The sequence below is a fragment of the Canis aureus genome, chromosome 4 (assembly GCF_053574225.1).
Source record: "Canis aureus isolate CA01 chromosome 4, VMU_Caureus_v.1.0, whole genome shotgun sequence".
Taxonomy (NCBI): Eukaryota; Metazoa; Chordata; class Mammalia; order Carnivora; family Canidae; genus Canis; species Canis aureus.
Window position 1 is genome coordinate 4,536,984 of NC_135614.1, and position 19,917 is coordinate 4,556,900.

Below are 19,917 nucleotides of genomic sequence, written 5' to 3' on the forward strand. Positions count from 1 at the left end.
ACCTATCAGATAAAGGGCTAGTATCCAAGATCTATAAAGAACTTATTAAACTCAACACCCAAGAAACAATCCAATCATGAAATGGGCAAAAAACATGAACAGAAATTTCACCAAAGAAGACATACACATGGCCAAAAAGCACATGAGAAAATGCTCTGCATCACTGGCCATCAGGGAAATATAAATGAAAACCACAGTAAGGTACAAGCTCACACCAGTGAGAAGGGTGAAAATTAACAAGACAGGAAAGAACAAATGTTGGAGAGGATGTGGAGAAAGGGGAACCCTCTTGCACTGTTGGTGGGAATGTGAACTGGTGCAGCCACTCTGGAAAACTGTGTGGAGGTTCCTCAAAGAGTTAAAAATAGAACTGCCTGGGATCCCTGGGTGGCGCAGCGGTTTGGCGCCTGCCTTTGGCCCAGGGCGCGATCCTGGAGACCCAGGATCGAATCCCACGTCGGGCTCCTCGTGCATGGAGCCTGCTTCTCCCTCTGCCTGTGTCTCTGCCTCTCTCTCTCTCTCTCTCTCTCTCTCTCTCTCTCTGTGTGTGTGTGACTATCATAAATTAAAAAAATAATAATAATAGAACTGCCCTATGACCCAGCAATTGCACTACTGGGGATTTACTCCAAAGATACAGATGTAGTGAAATGCTGGACACTTACACCCCATGTTTATAGCATCCATGTCACAATAGCCAAAGTGTGGAAGGAGCCTCAATGTCCTTCGACAGATGAAGATGTCGTCTACAATGGAATATAACTCAGCCATCAGAAAGGATGAATACCCACCATTTGCTTCAACATGGATGGAACTGGAGGGTATTATGCTGAGTGAAGTAAGTCAATTGGAGAAGGACAATCATCATATGGTTTCACTCATTTGGGGAATATAAGAAATAGTGAAAGGGATTATAAGAGAAAGGAGGGGAACTGAGTGGGAAAAATTAGAGAGGGAGACAAACCACGAGAGACTCCTAGCTCTGGGAAAGGAACAAAGGGTTGTGGAAGGGGAGGTAGGTGGGGGGATGGGGTAACTGGGTGAGGGGCAATGAGGAGGGCACTTGATGGGATGAGAACTGGGTGTTATACTATATGTTGGCAAATGGAACTTAAATGAAAACAAATGTAAAAAAAGAAAACAACAATAACAGAATACACATTCATCCTAAGTGTGCACATGATGAAACATTCTCCAGGATAGGAGAAAGTTAGGTTATATTCATTCATAGATTCCATTCATACACACATTCATATATTAGGTTACCCAAAAAGTCAGCAAACTTAAAAATATTGTAATCATATGAAGTATCTTTTCTGACCACAGTGGCATGACACTAGGAATCACTAATAGGAGGAAAACTGGAAAGTTCACACATATGTGGAGATTAAACAACACACTTCTAAACAACTAATGGGTCAAAGATGAAATAAAAAAAGACCTTGATGAATGGATAAAGATGTGGTTTATGTATACAATGGAATATTACTCAGCTATTAGAAACGACAAATACCCACCATTTGCTTCAACATGGATGGAACTGGAGGGTATTATGCTGAGTGAAATGAGTCAATCGGAGGACAAACATTATGTGTTCTCATTCTTTTGGGGAACGTACATAATAGTGAAAGGGAATATGAGGGAAGGGAGAAGAAATGTGTGGGAAATATCAGAAAGGGAGACAGAACATAAAGACTCCTACCTCTGGGAAACCATCTAGGGGTGGTGGAAGGGGAGGAGAGTGGGGGGTGGGGGTGAATGGGTGACGGGCACTGAGGGGGGCACTTGACGGGATGAGCACTGGGTGTTATTCTGTATGTTGGTAAATTGAACACCAATAAAAAATAAATTTATTATTAAAAATAGTTCTTGAAACAAAAATGGAAACATAGCATATCAAAACATGAGATGCAGAAAAGGCAATGCTAAGGAGGCATTATATAGCAATAAATGTTTATATTAAGAAAAAAAAACCACCTAACTCAAGGAACTAGAAGAGCAAGAACTAAATGTAAAGTTAGCCGAAGGGAGGGGGTTAGAGTAGAACTTCATGAAATAGAGAATAGAAAAACATTTGACAAGATCAACAAAACTAAATGATGGTTTTTTAAAAACAAACAAAATAACAAAACTTTAGCTAGACTTACTAAGAAAAAAGAGGGGACCCAAGTTATAAATGAAGGGGAGACATTGAAAAAAAAAGAAAGGGGAGACATTGCAACTGATACCACAAAAGTACTCAGTATTATAAGAGACTTACGAAAAATTATATGCCAACAAATTGGGTGATCTAGAAACAATGGATACATATCTAGAAACATAGAATCTACCAAGACTGAGTCATGAAGAAATACAAAATCTGAACAGACCAATAACAAGTAGATTGAGTCAGTAATGAAAAACCTCATAACAAGGAAATTTCGAAGATCAGATGCCTTCACAGATGAATTCTACCAAATATTTAAAGAACTAACATTGGGACACCTGGGTGGCAAAGTGGTTGAGCGTCTGCCTTTGGCTCATGTAGTGATCTCAGGGTTCTGGTATTGAGTCTCACATCGGGCTCCCTGCGAGGAGCCTGCTTCTCCCTCTGCCTATGTCTCTGACTCTCTCTGTGTGTCTCTCAAGAATAAATAATCTTTTTTAAAAACTAAAAAAAAAAGAAAGAAAGAAAGAAAAGAATTAACACCAATTCCTTTCAAACTCTTCCCAAAATTTGAAAAGGAAGGAACAATCCTAAACTCCTCTTAGAAGGCCAGCATTACCTTGATGCCAAAGTTAGATAAGGACAACTCAAGAAAGAAAACTATGGACCAATATCCCTAAGGAGCATAAATGAGAATATTCTTGACAAAATACTAGCAAACTGAATTCAATAGCACATTAAAAGGATCATTTGCTATGATCAAGTGGGATTTCTCCCGGGGATGCAATGATGATTGAACATATGGAAATCAACAAGGGTGATACACTGATTAGTAGAATGAAAGGGACGCCTGGGTGGCTCAGCAGTTGAGTGTCTGCCTTTGGTTCAGGGTGTGATCCTGGAGTCCAGGGATTGAGTCCCACATCAGGCTCCCTGCATGGAGCCTGCTTCTTTATGTCTCTGCCTCTCTCTCTGTGTCTTTCATGAATAAATAAAATTTTTTAAAAATAAAGCATTTAAAAAATAGAAAGACAAAAATCATAAAGTCAGCACAAAAGATGCAGAAAAGGCATTTGACAAAATTCAATATCCTTTCACAATAAAAACTCTCAACACATCGGGCCTAAAAGGAGCACATCTCAGTATGATAAAGGCATATATGACAAAGCCACCACTAACATCATATTAAATTGGGGAGGGGGAAGGTTGAAAGCTTCTCCTCTGAGATCCGGAACGAGAATATGGTGCCTACCTTCACCACTCTTATTCAACATGGCACTGCAGTAGTGATGGAAATGCTTTTTCTTGTATGCCTTCTCATACCATTTGAATTTCTTTGAAGCATATGAATGCATTACTCTGATTAAAAACAAAAACAAAACAACAAAAGAACAGTTCAGGGCTCAATTTTTTTAAGATACAATATGGATTTTATTCCACTTATTTTAGTTTTTCGGTTTCATTAATTTTATTGCTCAAGTCTCTCCACTAGCAAAGGTGCAGTCCAGCATCGATAGGCTGTGATCACCTCAAATGCATGGATAGTAGCAGCAGAAACAGTGGGGTGTTCTGAATCCTCCCAGAAACTGCAGTGGTGCTCACTTGGCTTGGCTGGAGGAAATGTGGCCACAAAGAAATTTTTAAAGACTCGGAGCAGTTTTGCAGGACAATCCCCCTAGTTAATTGACCCTCATTAGCTTAAACAACAGCAGATAATCTCCAAAAGTAAAATCACTCCAAGTGGCAAAGCTGTTATCTACTGTGCTATAACTGCCCAAACCTTGTGGCTTAATACAACTACCATTTTACCGTAATAGCTCACAGTCATAAGGGTCAGGAATTCAGAAAGGGCTCATCAGGCAATTCTCCTGTTCCACATGGTCTCTCAGTGGATCACACTGGGCAGGTGGCCTGATCTGTAGAGTCCAGGATGGCTTCCATCACATGTCTAGAGCTTTGGTGGAAATGGCTGGGAAACTGGGCTCATCTGGGATCATGGACCAAACTCCCAGTACATCCTCTCCAGGAAGACACAGTTAGGGCTAATGGTCTCTTTATCTGACATCTCAGGCCTCCCTCAGAATATGCCACTCAAATCTGAGATAGAGAGTGCAGGCTGAGTACTGTAGGCAGGCCATGGTTCATGACTGGAGATTTATCCAAGATGGGACCTCAAACCAAGGCTAAGGTAAAGGTTGTGAGCTGAACCACTGAGTCAAACAGAAATGAGTGTGAGTTCTTTTCTATTGTGGTAAAATACACGTAACCTAGAAATTGCCATTTTAACAATTTGCAAGCATACAGTTCTGTAGCACAGAGTATATTCTCATCATTGTGCAACCATCACTGATATCTATCTTCAGAACCACTTTATCTTTCCAAATATGTCAGTTTAGGGAACGTATCCATTAAACACTCACTCCCCATTCCCTCTTCCCCAACCCCTGGTAACCACCATTCTGCTTTCTTCCATATGAATTGGACTACTCAGGGCACCTCTTAAAAGTAGATTCGTATAATATTTATGCTTTTGTGACTGGCTTATTTCACTCAGCATTATGTTTTCAGGGTTCATCCATATTGTAGCATTGTCAGAATTCCCTTCCGTTTTCAAGGATTTTATTCATTTATTTGAAAGAGAGATAGAGAGCACGAGCAAGGGGGACTGGTAGAGGGAGAAGCAGACTCCCTGCTAAGCAGGCAGCCTGACATGGGGCTTGATCCCAGGACCTTTGGCATACACTTAACTAACTGAGCCCCCTTTCCTTTTTAAGGCTGATAGTATTCCATTGTTTGGTTGTGTACACACTGGACACCGTCATTTATCCATTCATTCATCTTTAGACCCCTGGGTTGATTCCACCTTTTGGTTACTATGAACAAAGCTGTTATGAACATGAGTGTACAAGTATCCATTGGAGTCCCTGTGGTCACCAGAAGCGATTGTTTTGAGGAATCAAAAAGTGAAAAAAATCACAGGTGAGAAATGGTAAAGGAAACAAGAGTTCCTAAAAATAATAAACACAGATTGATGTCTGCAACTGCCTTCCACGCATTTTGAGCAGGGGCTCCTGTGGCCAGACGAAGTTAGTGACAGGACCAGGAACAGCAGAGCAACCTGCTCCAATCCTGTAACACATCTGAAATATTTCTCCCAATTCCCTTTGTGACCAAAGATAAGCATTTAAGAACCATCTGGCTGAGATGAGGGAGTGTAACCTGTGGCTATAGTCTTGGGTGCACTTATTATTCAAGAAATATTTACTGAGTGCCTTCTGTGTGCCAGACACTGTGCTCTGTGCTTGGGATACCTCCATGAACAAATCAAACAAAAGTCTGGCCTCATCCTAGTGAGGCAGGATGGACAGATGCTTAAAAATATGATTCATAATTAAGTGACATGACTAATACATCACTGAATTCATCAACTCATTCATTTATTTATCACTCAACAGATACTGAATACCTTTTTTTCTTTTTTAAAAAAAGATTTTATTTATTTATTCATGAGAGACGGGGGGGGAGAGAGAGAGAGAGAGAGAGAGAGAGAGGGAGAGAGAGAGGGAGAGAGGCAGAGACACAGGCAGAGGGAGAAGCAGGCTCCATGCAGGGAGCCTGAGGTGGGACTCGATCTTGGGTCTCCAGGATCATACCCTGGGCTGAAGGCGGCGCTAAACCGCTAAGCCACCCGGGCTGCCCATTTTTTTTCTTTTTTTAAAAAAGATTTTATTTATTTATTCATGAGAGAGGCAGAGACATAGGCAGAGGGAGAAGCAGGCTCCAAGCAGGGAGCCCGATGCAGAACTCGATCCCATGACTCCAGGATCATTCCCTGGGCCAAAGGGAGGCAGTCAACCACTGAGCCACCCAGGCATCCCAATACCTTTTTATTCTTGAATAAAAAGGCATTTTGAAAAATAGAACTGGGGCGGGGGTGGTGACTGGGTGGCTCAGTCGGTAGAGCAGCTCACTCCTAACTTCAGCTCAGGTCCTGATCTCAGTGTCCTGTGATCAGTCCCTGAGCTGGGCTTCCCAGTCTGTGAGGAGTTGGCTTGAGATTCTCTCTTTCCCTCTCCCTCTATCCCTTCCACCACTGTTCATACTGTCTCTCTCTCTTCTTCTCTCAAATAAATAAATCTTAAAAAAAATTAAAGTAGAGTTGAGACAGAACTATACAGGACAACATGCTACTTGCTCTTCAGAGCCCAACTAACCAGCATCCTGCATGTGATATACTGTGCATTATCTATTCTTTTCATTTCTTGCACTGGTATTTATATTAAAGAAGACGTGAAATAAAGATTTGAACTAAAAAGAAGACTGGAGGTTGTATTCAGTTGCTGGAAACTCAATCGTAACATAAATTAGAATCTCTATGATAAGTCATATTAATAGCATTTAAAACAAAGATAAAATAAATACAGCACTATTTGAGGCATGCTTGTATAATTTCAGACCTATTCTTCAGTTATGTTGTAATTAGAAAACAACAAGCCAGACTTCCCAAAAGCCAAAAAAAAAAATCATTAGACATTAAAAATGTTTTTATGCATATTTAGCATCTCAATGGCACCGACTCTCTTTTGTGCTTTTCACTTCCAACTATTACTGAGATCTGGTCAGAAAGCATACCCGTAAAATTACACCTAAGAGTTATGCATACCAAAATGGTAAGAAATATTCTATTGTGTGCCAGTTCAATTTGATATTCCTTAAAGAATGGAGTGTCATTTGGGGAATATAAAAAATAGTGAAAGGGAATAAAGGGGAAAGGAGAGAAAATGAGTGGGGAATATCAGAGAGGGAGACGGAACATGAGAGACTCCTAACTCTGGGAAACGAACAAGGGGTGGTGGAAAGGGAGGTGGGTTGGGGGTGGGGTGACTGGGTGACGGGCACTGAGGGGGGCACTTGAGGTGATGAGCACTGGGTGTTATGCTATATGTTGGCAAACTGAACTTCAATTAAAAAAATAAAAAATAAATTAAATTAAATTAAAAGTAAAAGAATGGAGTGTCGTTTCAGGGCTGCAAAAGACAAAGGAACATTTAGAAACTACCAAGAGATTAAAAAGTAGAAACTAAGGCCGATTATCCAAACTGGATAATCGCTAAGCCACCCGGGCTCCGAATTTCGAAGAAATTCGAAAAAACGAATTTCTTCCTCCAACAAGCGGGGTTTGTGGTGGGTGGGAGGCTCCTCTTTGCAGCTCTGCCTTGGAGGCAAATGGGAGGCTCCCCGCTGGTGCTCAGTCTGTCCCTGGGAGAGAGAGCACCAGGGAAGGGTGGGCAGGAGACCACCCAGCCCCTGCTTCCCCCACCAGAGCCAGCAGAAAACAACCTTATATGTTACCTGTGTATTGGGACTCTTATGGGACCACAACTTTGAATATTTTTTAAATTTTTTTTTAATTTTTATTTATTTATGATAGTCACAGAGAGAGAGAGAAGCAGAGACACAGGCAGAGGGAGAAGCAGGCTCCATGCACCGGGAGCCCGACGTGGGATTCGATCCCGGGATCGCGCCCTGGGCCAAAGGCAGGCGCTAAACCGCTGCGCCACCCAGGGATCCCCAACTTTGAATATTTTTATATTTGATCAAAAATATTTGATGAAAATACCTATAGTGTGACATTAAGCTTTTCGATTGTAACGTATGTGCCTGACATTCAGCCTTTGATTGCTAAGACATCGGCTGCAAATACATCCATCTCCAACAAACACATTACCAGCTATAAGACACATTTATTGGTAAAACAGCCATATAAGGAATCTTATGCCACCCCAAACTATGAAGTTCTCTCTTTCAGAAAGTCCTGGATAAGCTACATAATGACAGTTTGAGTGACCCTGCTTCTCCCTGTACCTCAGTTTCCATTTTCATGCCTTAAATGAGCCAGGAAGGAGTGAATTCAAGAAACCCTAGACACACTACCCTCTGTCCTCAATAAAGGCAGAACTCCAGGTGCCTCCTCTCTTTACCTGTCACCATGCTGTGTGTGTGGCCCTCAGTGTGTCATGTTCCCTGCAAGACTCATAAGAAATAAATCCTGTTCCTCAAAGTTTCCTGATAGATTTGCTGAAGTGCATCCTGCAACCAAAATAAGAACCACAGGGTTGGTCCAGCCCCAACACTGGCTCTGGTCAGGGAATGTCTGCAGGGAATCCTGTGATTAATGTGGGCCTAGGGTTTTCCTAGATGATAGCATCACTGTCAAGAGGCCACGTAGCACAGTGGCTCTCTAGAGTGAAGGAGCCTGAGTCCTTTCCTAAAGGACATGGCTTCAACCTCCTGTCCATATCCCCAGGTGGTTGAAACCATGTGGCTGGTGGAAAGAGCAAGGCTTTGAGAGGCAAGCATGAGGGGCACAGTGAGCAGGCTGGTTCTAGCTGTCCAGGGAGAGGATGGGGGTGTGGGACCCACCAGACAGTAGCATGAGAACCAACCCCCTCAGTGTGTGGGGCCAGGCCTGCGCCCTAGCAAAGGGCAGTGATGGAAAAAGCCACATTAGATTTGTCGGCTGGGTGGACTTTGCCCCAGTTTCCTTGTTTGTGAAGGGGGAATGTCGTGGGGATTAGAAGGTTAATAAAGGAAAGGATTCAGTAAGTATCAGCTTTTACCCTAATCTGAGTGATAAAGTTTTCCCCAGTCCTTCACAGAGGAGGAAAGGGAGGGCAAGTTGGGGAGTACCTGTGGAAGGTAGCCCACTGACCTTTACTGGGAAAGAATGTCCCTTTTTCCAGGATTATTGACATCAGGACTGCCCATAGTATGCGGCTATTGCTGCGCACCTCCAGAGGGCTCTGCCATGGTCACCCCCGTGGCAGTGGCAGCCTGGTGATGTGGATGTTGGGTGGTTTTCTTGTCTTTCTCCTCTCTGTCCTTCTCCTTCTTGATGTTCCTCCTTGATGTCCTCACCAGCAGGCAGAGGAAGAAGGAAAGCCACCAAGGGTGGGGCTCCAGAGCCAGTGTTTACCTGGAAACCGAGGCACAGCCAAGGTACGGATGCAGATAAAAGAGAGGATCCGTTTACTTTCCATGTGTCAAAATAGACATAACAAACCTAACAAAGCAAACAAACAAAAACTCACCAGGAAACCATAAGCATAAGAGAAAGGAAGGAGGACCCATGTCTCCGTCCTGTCCAGACAAAGACATCTCCAAGTCTCTCGTGGATAGCCAATGAACGAGACAAAGATGAGTATCTGCATTTTGAAGCGAGCCACCTGAACATTCCCCTTACTACCTGTTTACTACACTAGTTTTCCAATTTCTGTTCTTTAAATTCCACATGATTTTCTATTCTTAGAAGAAATGAATAAATAGGGAGACGGGGTAAAATGGTCAAAAGAGTACAGGATTACAAAGCAGGAATCCTAATGGGCAGTTAGCAAGGGGCGCTTACCAATGGGGAACTTGATAAGTTTAATTTCTCCAAACCTTCTACTTTGAGAAAATGAGGGGATTGTACTAGACCATCTCTAAGGAGATCATTTTGAAATTCAATGTGAATTTTCCCAGCTGCATCTTTTTGATGCCTGGAAATGAAGTCAGAGCATCTAATACACGGAATGGCTTTTCTTGCACTCAGATGCCACAGTTTCTAGAATCAGCTTTCTCCCACTCTAACCATTTGGTCTAAATGCTGGAGCTCAGGACTCCCAGGGAAGATAAAAGCCAAGGTCATATTTATTTCCCACCCACTGGACAACAATTCAATGGGAATCTCATGTGCACCTGGCTCTGGAGTAAATCCTGGGAACCAGATGAAGAAGGCAGACTTCCTCTCTTTAGAGCTTTCAGAAGCCAAAGAGGAGGAATTCAGCAGGAGTGGTTCACAACATCGTGATATATGCTTTTAAGAAAGTGTGAAGAGGGTGCTGTGGTCACCAGTGCAAGTGCGCCCCACGCCAATCAGGTCTCCATAGCCCTCGGTACATGACTCACAGGATTTCCCTGATAAGAGAGAAATAGTCCTCTGGTAGCAAAGGGTGACACACATTACTATCTTCAGTGACAGTTTGCAAAGGTCAGAACATGCCCTTGTGACAGAAGCCAGCTCTGCTTCAGAGAAGGGAACCAATAGGAGTTCAAGTTGCAATGGTGCCATTTATTTCTTGGAGGAAGCCACGCTGGGCTCCAGTGACTCTCTGCTGAGAAATGACCACCATCCTCTGGGCCCTGGGAGGGCAGGAGTGGCTTCATCCTGGGGAAGGCAATTGTAATTCAATTATTCAAACATCTTTACCACCCACCACCACCACCACTCTTCCTCTCTCTCCACTTGCTCAGCCCACACTGCCTCTCCCCTGTCCCTCTGTCTCCCTCTCCAGATCCTCTCAGCCACACTATCTCTGAGAAGACAGAAGGGACTGCATTGCCTGCCCCCCACAGACATCCCCAATGGGACTCAGTGACCAGCAGGTGAAGGAGATCTGCTTATATCCGATCCTAAAAAGCATCTGAGGGTCCACTGCTCAGCCTCTCCTGGTGGGAGGAGGAATAGCTGCTCATGGAACATGAAATATTAATGAGGAGAATCTGAGTTCCTGGGCTTCCTTTCTCTTCAGACCAAACTAAACCAATAAAAATCTCAGCTCCTGCCAGCAAAGGGCAAAGCAGAAGTGTGCATTACCCATTGGCAGCCAAAGAGCCAGTAGAATTACATAATATATGGAGCTATAAGGCCCTGGAAGTTCCCCCAGCTGTACAGAGAGGAAAACAGATGCCCAGACTTCTGGAGATTTAGCCAAATTTTGGTGACAGGGTCTTGGCTCAGACCCATCTCTGAACAGGCTTTGCCGACACAAATTATAATCAGGAATCCCCCTGGTCTCACAAAGTAAGGGGAGACAGGTCAAGGGACGACATATTGTAGAGGAACCTCAGCTTCCTGGTTCTCAAAAGGAACCCCCAACGGGAATGGAGAGAGAAGGAAGGAATCAGAACCTACTGTCTTGCTCCTGCCTGGACCCCTGGGCATGCCAGTGTCCTCTATGCCTTGGGAGCAACGGCAGAGATGACAAGAACTGGAATCCCACTCAGGGTCTATCTGGTGTCTGGGGAAAACCTGGGAGGAACCAGAGCCAGTGGGCCTCAGCCTTCACTAAATCAACAGTCCCCATGCATTCTGGGCAGCAAGGTACATCCATGACCTGCCCTGGCTAATTGGCTTGCAAGTGAGGTAATAATAGCAAGGCTCTCATAAGCCAGTCTCGTTTTCTAGGCACAGAGTCAGATAACCTTACTTAGTCTTATAATTTAAACCATTTTTAAAAATCCTGCATTGGGAATTTACAGTGCTTTAATTTTTCAAAATACTTTATCTTTTTAGAGCAGTTTAGGTTCACCAAAAGATGGAAAGGAAGGTACAGAGAGTTCCTGTGTGCTCCCTGTCTCCACACAGGCACAGCATCTCCCATTGGGAATATGCCCCCACCGGAGTGACACATGAAGTACCATCAATGAACCTACATTGGGGTTCACTCTTGGTGTTGTATTTATGGAGCTTTTTGAGCCTTTTTATTTAAATGGTAGTGTTTTCTTCCTTTTTTCCCTAGTTGGGAGTTTGGGGAAAAGCCTATCCTTCCACAAACTGCTCTGGTGGTAGAAGGGCAACCTCAATGTAAGAGAAAATATAGCACGCCTGACCCTGTTCCCCCTTCTTGTGACATGTGAAGTCACTGAATGACACAGAAGGTCAGTGACCCTGGGATTTGTAGGGGAAATGAGGACACTGACAGATCAAAAGGGCCACAGCAAAGGAGACAAAAGATCACCCTGAGTAGGTGTTACCTCAACAGCAGAGTGATAGGAAACTATTCTATCTTTGTCGGCTTTGCCAAAACTTGTCAACATAGTCCTGTCAGCAAGCAGCAACAGAGGGGAAGGGTGACAAGGGACATAGAGCAGGGTGACATCCAAAAGAGAGGCTGGCCCTGGGTGCTCCTGACACTGGCAGCTCTCTATGTCTCCATTCAAGGAAGTCGGGCAAGAGATCATCTAACTAGTGTGACTGATTTGGGCAGGCCAGAAAGACAATCACAGAGGAAAGAAAGACACCAAGGGTCACAGATTGCTTTCTCAGTGTCTGCAATTTTTATAATACTCTACCCCAAACCTCTGCCTAGCAAAGACCTTATCACCAATCATCATGATGAGTACCCACTCCTCTCCTCTGTGCTCCAATGCACACAGCCATCAGAGCCCCTCAAGGAAGCTGGTGTCACTCTATGTGCTTGCACCAGGGACATCTCAGCTCCCGGAGAGTCCCCACCTGAGGTTCTTTCTGGTAACCCCAGAACACGTGTCTGCTCTGAAGAGTTTGTTCCTCCTACAAAAGAGAACTGTGGTCAGAGAACCTATAATGGCCAAATACATTGGGCTGTAAGTCAGATGTCTGCCTCATCTTCCAGTAAAAATGTCAGTGCAACTATCCCATCAGGCCCTTCCTGCTGCTCATCTCAGCCATCGCAAGAAGCTCAAACCTCCAGCATCGCCTGACGTCTGTTGCTGTATTACTCATACCTCCCTCACATGAGCTGGTCTTTGGCTCTCCTCCCCAACCCAAATCCAAACTGGGCCTTGGGAAATCATGGGTCTGCCATCAAAACTTTCCTCCATATCTTCAAACCCTTCTCTCAGGCATGCATTTGCCTCTTGGCTCTAACTGAGGACCCTGATTACTTTGTACTCTCTCAAATTGGTAATGAAATAGCTACCCCAGAAAATATGTCTTATATCCATTATAAGATGGTCCTAACATTCCCACCCCAGTCTATTTGCTACCTTCTTTTATTTTCTTCTTATCATTACTTGAAATTATCATTTTGTATGTTTGCACAGTATGCATGGTTTACCTGTGTATTTGTTTCACCCCCTAAAATGTGAGCTCCATGATGGCTATGTACTTTATTCACCCCTCCTGGGTCCATAGTAAGTGCTCAATAAATATTTGCCAGGTGGTTGAATAAAGGCACTACCTGCAGAGAGCATTGTGATGTCATGGAAGCATAGGAAAATTCTGGAAGCGTGTGACCTGGAATGGCAGAGACAGAATGGAGAAGAACCAGAGAAGGCTCACGGGGAGAACTAATGAAAGTCATCCAGTGAAAAAACATGGCTGCAGCCTTCTGCATAAAGATGGCAGCTTGGACCTATACTTTTGCTTTCATTCCCATCTACAATGATAGCAAAAGAAAAAATTATGAAGGCAAACATTCTCAAGAAAATAAGATGATGGGAGAAGACAGGTGGCCAGCAAGCTATTGGAAGTGATAACTAAATAGAAATCCCAAGAAAGCTGAATTATAAACCAGTATTGGAGAAAGCCAAAACTTAATCCAGTTTACATCAGAGAATGGGCAAAGGCTCAGAAACTGGTGGCACTGGTTACCTCTGGAAGATGAGTGTGTGCGGGGGTGAGAGGGGACCATAAATATCATTTGAGTCTATTCTCCATCAAAGAATGAAATAGCCCAAAAAAGAAAAAGACTGGAATGGAACACAGGGAATACAACAGGTTGATTGATAAAGAAGCAAGACCAAGTAGAATGGTGCTAAATTGTTTATAAAGAAGGGCCTGAGATCTATTCCCCAACTCCCTCCATACAAATGTATAGATGCCTCTTCCCATCCTACGGAAGGACTAGAGGCTTATTCTGAAAAGTATTCCTACTCTAGTGATTACAGGCCTGCAGCAGGTGAGAGTGCCATACTGAAAGCAAGGGGATTAAATGAACATTTATTTACAGATGCCAAAACACTAGTCTTCTTCACCATCTCAGCTTCCACCATGCTGGGAGGTGGGAGATTGGAAGATATTTGGAGAATCTGGCCAGCTCTGAAAGAAGAATTAACACTACCGACAGAGTTTTCCAATGCAACCCCTACTTACATTCCCTACAGTGAATCCCACAATCCTACAAGCTCTATCAATAAACTCAGAGCTTTCAGTAGTCTTCTTAAAATCTCACTCTGAAATAAGAGCAGACAACTAAGCATCACCAGACATTTGAGAAAAGCCCCTTAAATGTGTGCAAGAATCCAAAAATGCCTTTCAAAACAGTATTAAAAAACTTGAAGGAAGCAAAATCTATATAAGAAAATTCAAAAATATTTCCTTAATATCACCAGAGAAAGAAGATATTACTTCCCAAAACAAAACAAATATAAGGTGCTTTTTCAAAAAGGAATATTCAGAATATTTTTTAAAAACTCTTGGAAATTGAAAACATGATAGTAAAAATGAGAAATTAAGCAGAAGCAATGAGAAATAAAATTGAGGCATCCTTTCGGAAAATGAAACAAAGAAAAAGAGATGAATTATAGGAAAGAAATGATAAGAAATTTGAAGTACCAATTTAGGAGGTCTAACATCCAAACAGAAATTCAGAGAAAAGAGAGACAGGGAGAGAAACTATCAAAAAATAATTTCTTAGGATCAAATGCTTCCATTTGAAAGGGTCTAGGAAGTACCCAAGAAAATGTCACAAAGTTCAGAATACGAAAAACAAACAATAAAGCAGAAGTCAAAATGGCACCAGAAACTACAGAAAATGTCAAAATGTTTTGAAAGGAGAATTATGGCCAATGTAGAGCATACATACAATCAAATGATAATTCTGATAACAAGGTAGAGTAAAGGCAGACTTAGATGTGCAAAGCCATATAAATTTTATGACAAGAACCTTATTAGAAACTCTGATTGCTTGAGCAAGTTATTTGAGTATATTCTCCAACAAAATAATGAAATAAACCAAAAAGAAAAAAATTGCAACAGAAAACAGGGAAATCAATAGATTAACTGATTGAGAAGCAAGACTCAAGCAAGATCAAGGAGGCATACAACACACTGAACCATATCAGAAAGAAGATGAAACTGATTGAACTGCTGTATCTAAATGAATTGAGAAGAGATTGAGACGCTGTGGGGGGTTGAATTAATGATCAGTATTGGATTAGTGATACAAACAAGCAAATAAACAAGATGCATCTTTAGAGGAAGCAAAATATTTTTCAGGAAAGTTAAAATAATAATCGTTTACTCCATGGCTCAGCTTTGAGTAGTTTTTAAAACGTCATATTAAATATTGATCTTACCAAAATATAATATTAGCAAATATTTTTGGAAGTTGGTAGAGGGTTGTCAAATAAGTGGATTGTGGTGGGGGAAAGGGTAAAAAAAGACAGATACCCATTTTCCATAATGTACTATAAAATGATATTATCTAAAACTAAAAACTCAACAAATAACCATCCAAAAGTTCAACACATTTAACATGTTGCCTTCTGGGAAAGGGGCTCAAGGGAGCGAGAAGGAACACGGGGTTTCTGCATTTCTGTAATAAGCCTTTTAAAATATTTGCTCTTAAACTGTATTGTAAAAAAAATGGAATAAAGCAACAACATAAATAAAAGCAAAACACAATGATAGCACAAGACATTCTTGGCAGAGGAAATGGAGGGCCTTGCATGGGTACCACAGAATGTTCTGCTTACATAAGGCTTAGAGAAGAAAGGGCAAAGAGATGCAAAGAGGAGAAGGCAAAAGGAGATGAATCTAGGAGTCCTTCTCTCACCTATGTTGTGCAGAGCTCCAGGAAAATGTTGCTTCCTATCCTAATAATGAGAAATAGCAGGAGAGTCTACAGAATCCTGTGGTTTCAGGGCAACTGAGGAAGCTGAATTCCAAAGAGTAACAAGTCTCTCCAAGGACAATGGGACAGAGTAACTCTTTCACCATTGGAAGAATGTAAGAGGAAAAAGAGGCTGTGGTAAAGGTAAGTATGAAGAAATCATCTAAAAAGTGAATGAATTCCTAAAGGCCACATGTGGCTAGCCCATCAGTTCAGAACTGGGAGCCTCAGACCCACAGTTTGCACTTATCCCATGAATTTTCCATGAAAATTGGTGCTCACAAGAAAGATTGGAGGTGGCAGGGCAGAGGACCTGAAAGAGCTCCTCTCATTGACACAGATGTGTGGGAGGTAAATGCTACCTTTAGGGGCTAGGCACAAAACATCATCTGCTTCCCCAGATGTTCTTCTCACATGAATCAAAAACTTTAAGCCATGGAAAGCAGCAGCAAATCTTTCTTTCCCTAGGACTGCTGAAGAAGAGGAATGAAACCGTCTGCTTTTAGGGGAGAGAGAGAAACTCTCCTTCTTGACCCAGGAATGAGCCAAAGATTCACTGTCTCTGGAAGAAGGGCAGAAGCATCAATCATCTGTCCCTAGAGGAGCAGCAGGAAAACTTCATTGACCCCACTATCTTGCACCAATATATAGCAGGCATCTTGCTATTGTGGGAGAGAAGCAGGAAGCTCTCTCCTGCCTAAGACCTTTTATAGATACAAGACAAAGTTTTCCTGTGATGGGAAGAGAGATAGGAAGGCCAGGAAAGCTCACATCTGGGGCACACAAGCCCTGCCTAAAACTGAGGCTGGACCACTAGGACCATGAGAACCTCTCTATCCCTTCCTAATAAATTCATCACCGAATAATCAACAATATCAGTTTACCAATAGAGAAGAGGAAAGTATGGAGAGAGGATCCCTGTCTGCTTAGATGTACAAAGATGGCTGAAGCTGAAACTGCAGTGAGAAAAACCAGCTGGCAATCCAATCCTGAAGGAATATGAAGCCATGATGCACTGAGGATAATAAACAGCAAGGGAATTCAAACCTTGCTCAAGGAGATTGACTCCTTCCCAACACACACACACACACACACACACACACACACACCAACAAATGAAGTAGAGTTTCTATTTCTAGATGTAAATACTCCTTACCCAAGTATCTACCATTCTATCAGTGATGCCCACCATTTGGGTAACAAATTACAAGAAACATTGAAAAGCAAAGAAAACACAACCTATTGTCAAGAGACAAAGCAATAAATAGAATCAGATTCAGAGATGACTCAGATGTTGTAACTCTTAGACAAGGACTTGAAAATAACTGTAAATTATGTGTTACAGGATCTGGTAAAAAGAGATGGACCCATGCATGAACTCAATTTAAGCAGAGACATGGACATAATTTTTTAAAAAATCAAGCAGAAATGCCAGAAATGGAAAGCACAATATCAGATATGAAGAATTTTTGATGGATTTATTGACACAACAGGGGGAGGAAAATCAGGAAACCTGAATTTACATTTTTAAAAATGATCCAGAATAAAACAGGTATAAATACTGGGGGTGTAATGCATGATGTCTATAGTTAATAATGTGTTGTATATTTGAGAGTTGCTAAGACAATAGATCTTAAAAGTTCTCATTTAGGGGATCCCAGGGTGGCTCAGTGGTTTAGTGCCTGCCTTCAGCCCAGGGTGTGATCCTGGAGTCCTGGGATCGAGTCCCGCATCAGGCTCCCTATATGGAGCCTGCTTCTCCCTCTGCCTGTGTCTCTGTATCTCTCTCTCTGTGTGTGTGTGTGTGTGTGTGTGTGTGTGTGTGTATTTCTCAGGAATAAATAAATAAAATCTTGATAAAATAAAATAAAATAAATTTTAAAAGTTCTCATTTAAATTATTACTATGTGTGGCAATGGATGTTACTAGACTCATTGCAAAGACCATTTCATTATATATGCAATTCACAAACTCATTTCATTGTACACTTGAAGTTAATATAATGTTAAATGTCAATTACATCTCAATTTTAAAAAAAGAATACCAACAAAAAAGTAAAATGAAGATTTTACTTTAAAAAAGAGTTAAGGAAATGGATAAACAATTTGAATAGACATTATCTCAAATAAGATACTAAACAAACCAATAATGACATGAAAACATACTCAATACCATTAGTCATTAGGGAAGTGCAAATGCAAATGCAAATTAAACCTCAATAAAATACCACTTCATATCCCTTTGGATGGCTAGAACTAAAAAGATGATAAGAAGTGTTGGCAGAATGTGGAGATATTGGGGTCCTCAGCATTGATGGTAGGAATGTAAAATGGTATAGCAAGTTTGTTAAACAGTTGGAAGTTTCTTAGACAGTTGAACATAGACTCAGCAATTCTACTCCTATTTTAGGTATATATCCAGAGAATTGAAAACAAATGTTCAGACAAATATTTATAGAAACCTTATTCATATTATTTAAAAGATAGAAACAACCCAAATGTCCATCAGTGAACACATGGATAAACAAGAAGTGGTATATCCACACAATGGAATATTATTCCACTCATAAAATAGAAAGAAATCTTGATACATGCAACAACAGGGATGAACCTTGACAACATTATGTTTAGTAAAAGAAGGCGCTCACAAGAACCATAGATTGTATCAATGCATTTATATGAAATGTCCAGAATAGACAAATCCATAGAGACAGAGGTAGATGAGTGTTTGCCAAGAGCTGGGGCAAGGAAAGAAGGGAGTGACTACTGAAAGCTTTATGGTTTCTTTCCGGGTTGATGAAGTAGGGATGATGGTTGCACAACCTGGTGAATGTATTAAAAACCACTGAATTGTACACTTTAAACAGGTGAATTTCATGGTATGTCAATTATATTTCAACTGAGAAGAGATTAATGGAAGATGTTGATAATTCTTTCCTAGACAATTCTTTCTCCATAAACTTGAAGAATGTTCAATACTGATAGAAAGGCAATTCTTAGAGCCTAGACAATTCTTTCTCCATAAACTTGAAGAATGTTACAATACTGATAGAAAGGCAAAGTTTGAAGACTGAAGAGAAAGAAAAGAGATGGAGGAAGGTGTGGAGAGGGGTTCCTGAGGAATCTGATGGGATAGAATCTAAAGGAGCTTTACAGAAACCAGCCAGAGAAAGAAGAAGGCTTTCTATCTATATGCATGAGAAAAGAAAGATGAGAGCAGCAAGGTACAACTAAGTGGGTATGTAGAATGTCCAGAAGTTGAGAGGCTTGGCAAGACACTGTAGAGGCTAAGTTGGATGGGGGCCTGAAGGGAAGGGAGGTATCAAGGGAACTAATGGATGCTTCTCGAATTTGGACACTTAATACCTGGGGAATCCTGGTTAGGAAGCCAGACTGATGTGGGGATATTGATGAGGTCCATTTTGAATATGTTGACTTCAATGCATTGGCAGGACATCCGGGTGAAATGTTTAGCAAGCAGCTACAAATTGAGAAATCCACAAAGTGGCCAGAGGTACAGATGGGTTCTGGGAAAGAGAGACAAAAATAACAGTTGAACTTGCAGGAGTGGATAATCTCACCTACAGAGACAATGGAGAAAGGAGAGAAGGCCAAGGGCGGAAGTCTGAGATATGTCTGCTTCTGGAGATGGGAGAACACAGAGGGACTCATGGAGACAGAAAAAGATTGGCCCAGAATAAGTAGGATAATAAGAAGGAAAAAGAGCATCAGAAAGCCACACGATGGTTGAGCTTCATGGACAAAAGGGGATGTGATGGTATATCATGTTGCCATAGAGATGGTAACTACCAAAAGGCTATTGAATATTATGAGATCTGCAGTAATTCTGAAGGAACAGTTCTTTAGAAAGAGTGTGAGTGGGATCCACAGTCCTCTCCACGATCAAAATCTGAGCAAGCTTAGTGCTGGGACTGCATAATATAACTCACAGCTCTTGACTTCCCATAAGACAAAGCCTTTCTAGCAAATGATGCTCAACACAGTCTTACAATATGACTTTCCACCACAGAATAGAGCAGCAGGCATGAATATTCCAGCCTGAGAGCCAGAATCAAACCAAAAGGCTCTCTGGGATTCCATAAATTGGCATGGCATGGCATTGTTAAAACAGGCT

General features: G+C 41.8%; 2 long non-coding RNA genes across 3 annotated transcripts; one reads left to right on the plus strand and one right to left on the minus strand.

Moving 5' to 3' along the window:
* Positions 1 to 7,582: 7,582 nt before the first annotated feature.
* Positions 7,583 to 13,135, minus strand: LOC144311767 (uncharacterized). 2 transcript variants are annotated; one of them, XR_013377291.1, is made up of 4 exons: positions 13,006 to 13,135; positions 12,315 to 12,479; positions 9,884 to 10,352; positions 7,583 to 9,122 (listed from the first exon to the last, which is right to left on the minus strand). It is a non-coding gene; the product is annotated as an uncharacterized LOC144311767 (long non-coding RNA). The 2 variants fall into 2 exon arrangements; XR_013377290.1 differs by having other exon boundaries at positions 7,583 to 10,352.
* A 55-nt stretch (positions 13,136 to 13,190) lies between these two features.
* Positions 13,191 to 16,899, plus strand: LOC144312071 (uncharacterized). The gene is made up of 2 exons (XR_013377514.1): positions 13,191 to 15,927; positions 16,252 to 16,899. It is a non-coding gene; the product is annotated as an uncharacterized LOC144312071 (long non-coding RNA).
* Positions 16,900 to 19,917: the final 3,018 nt, after the last annotated feature.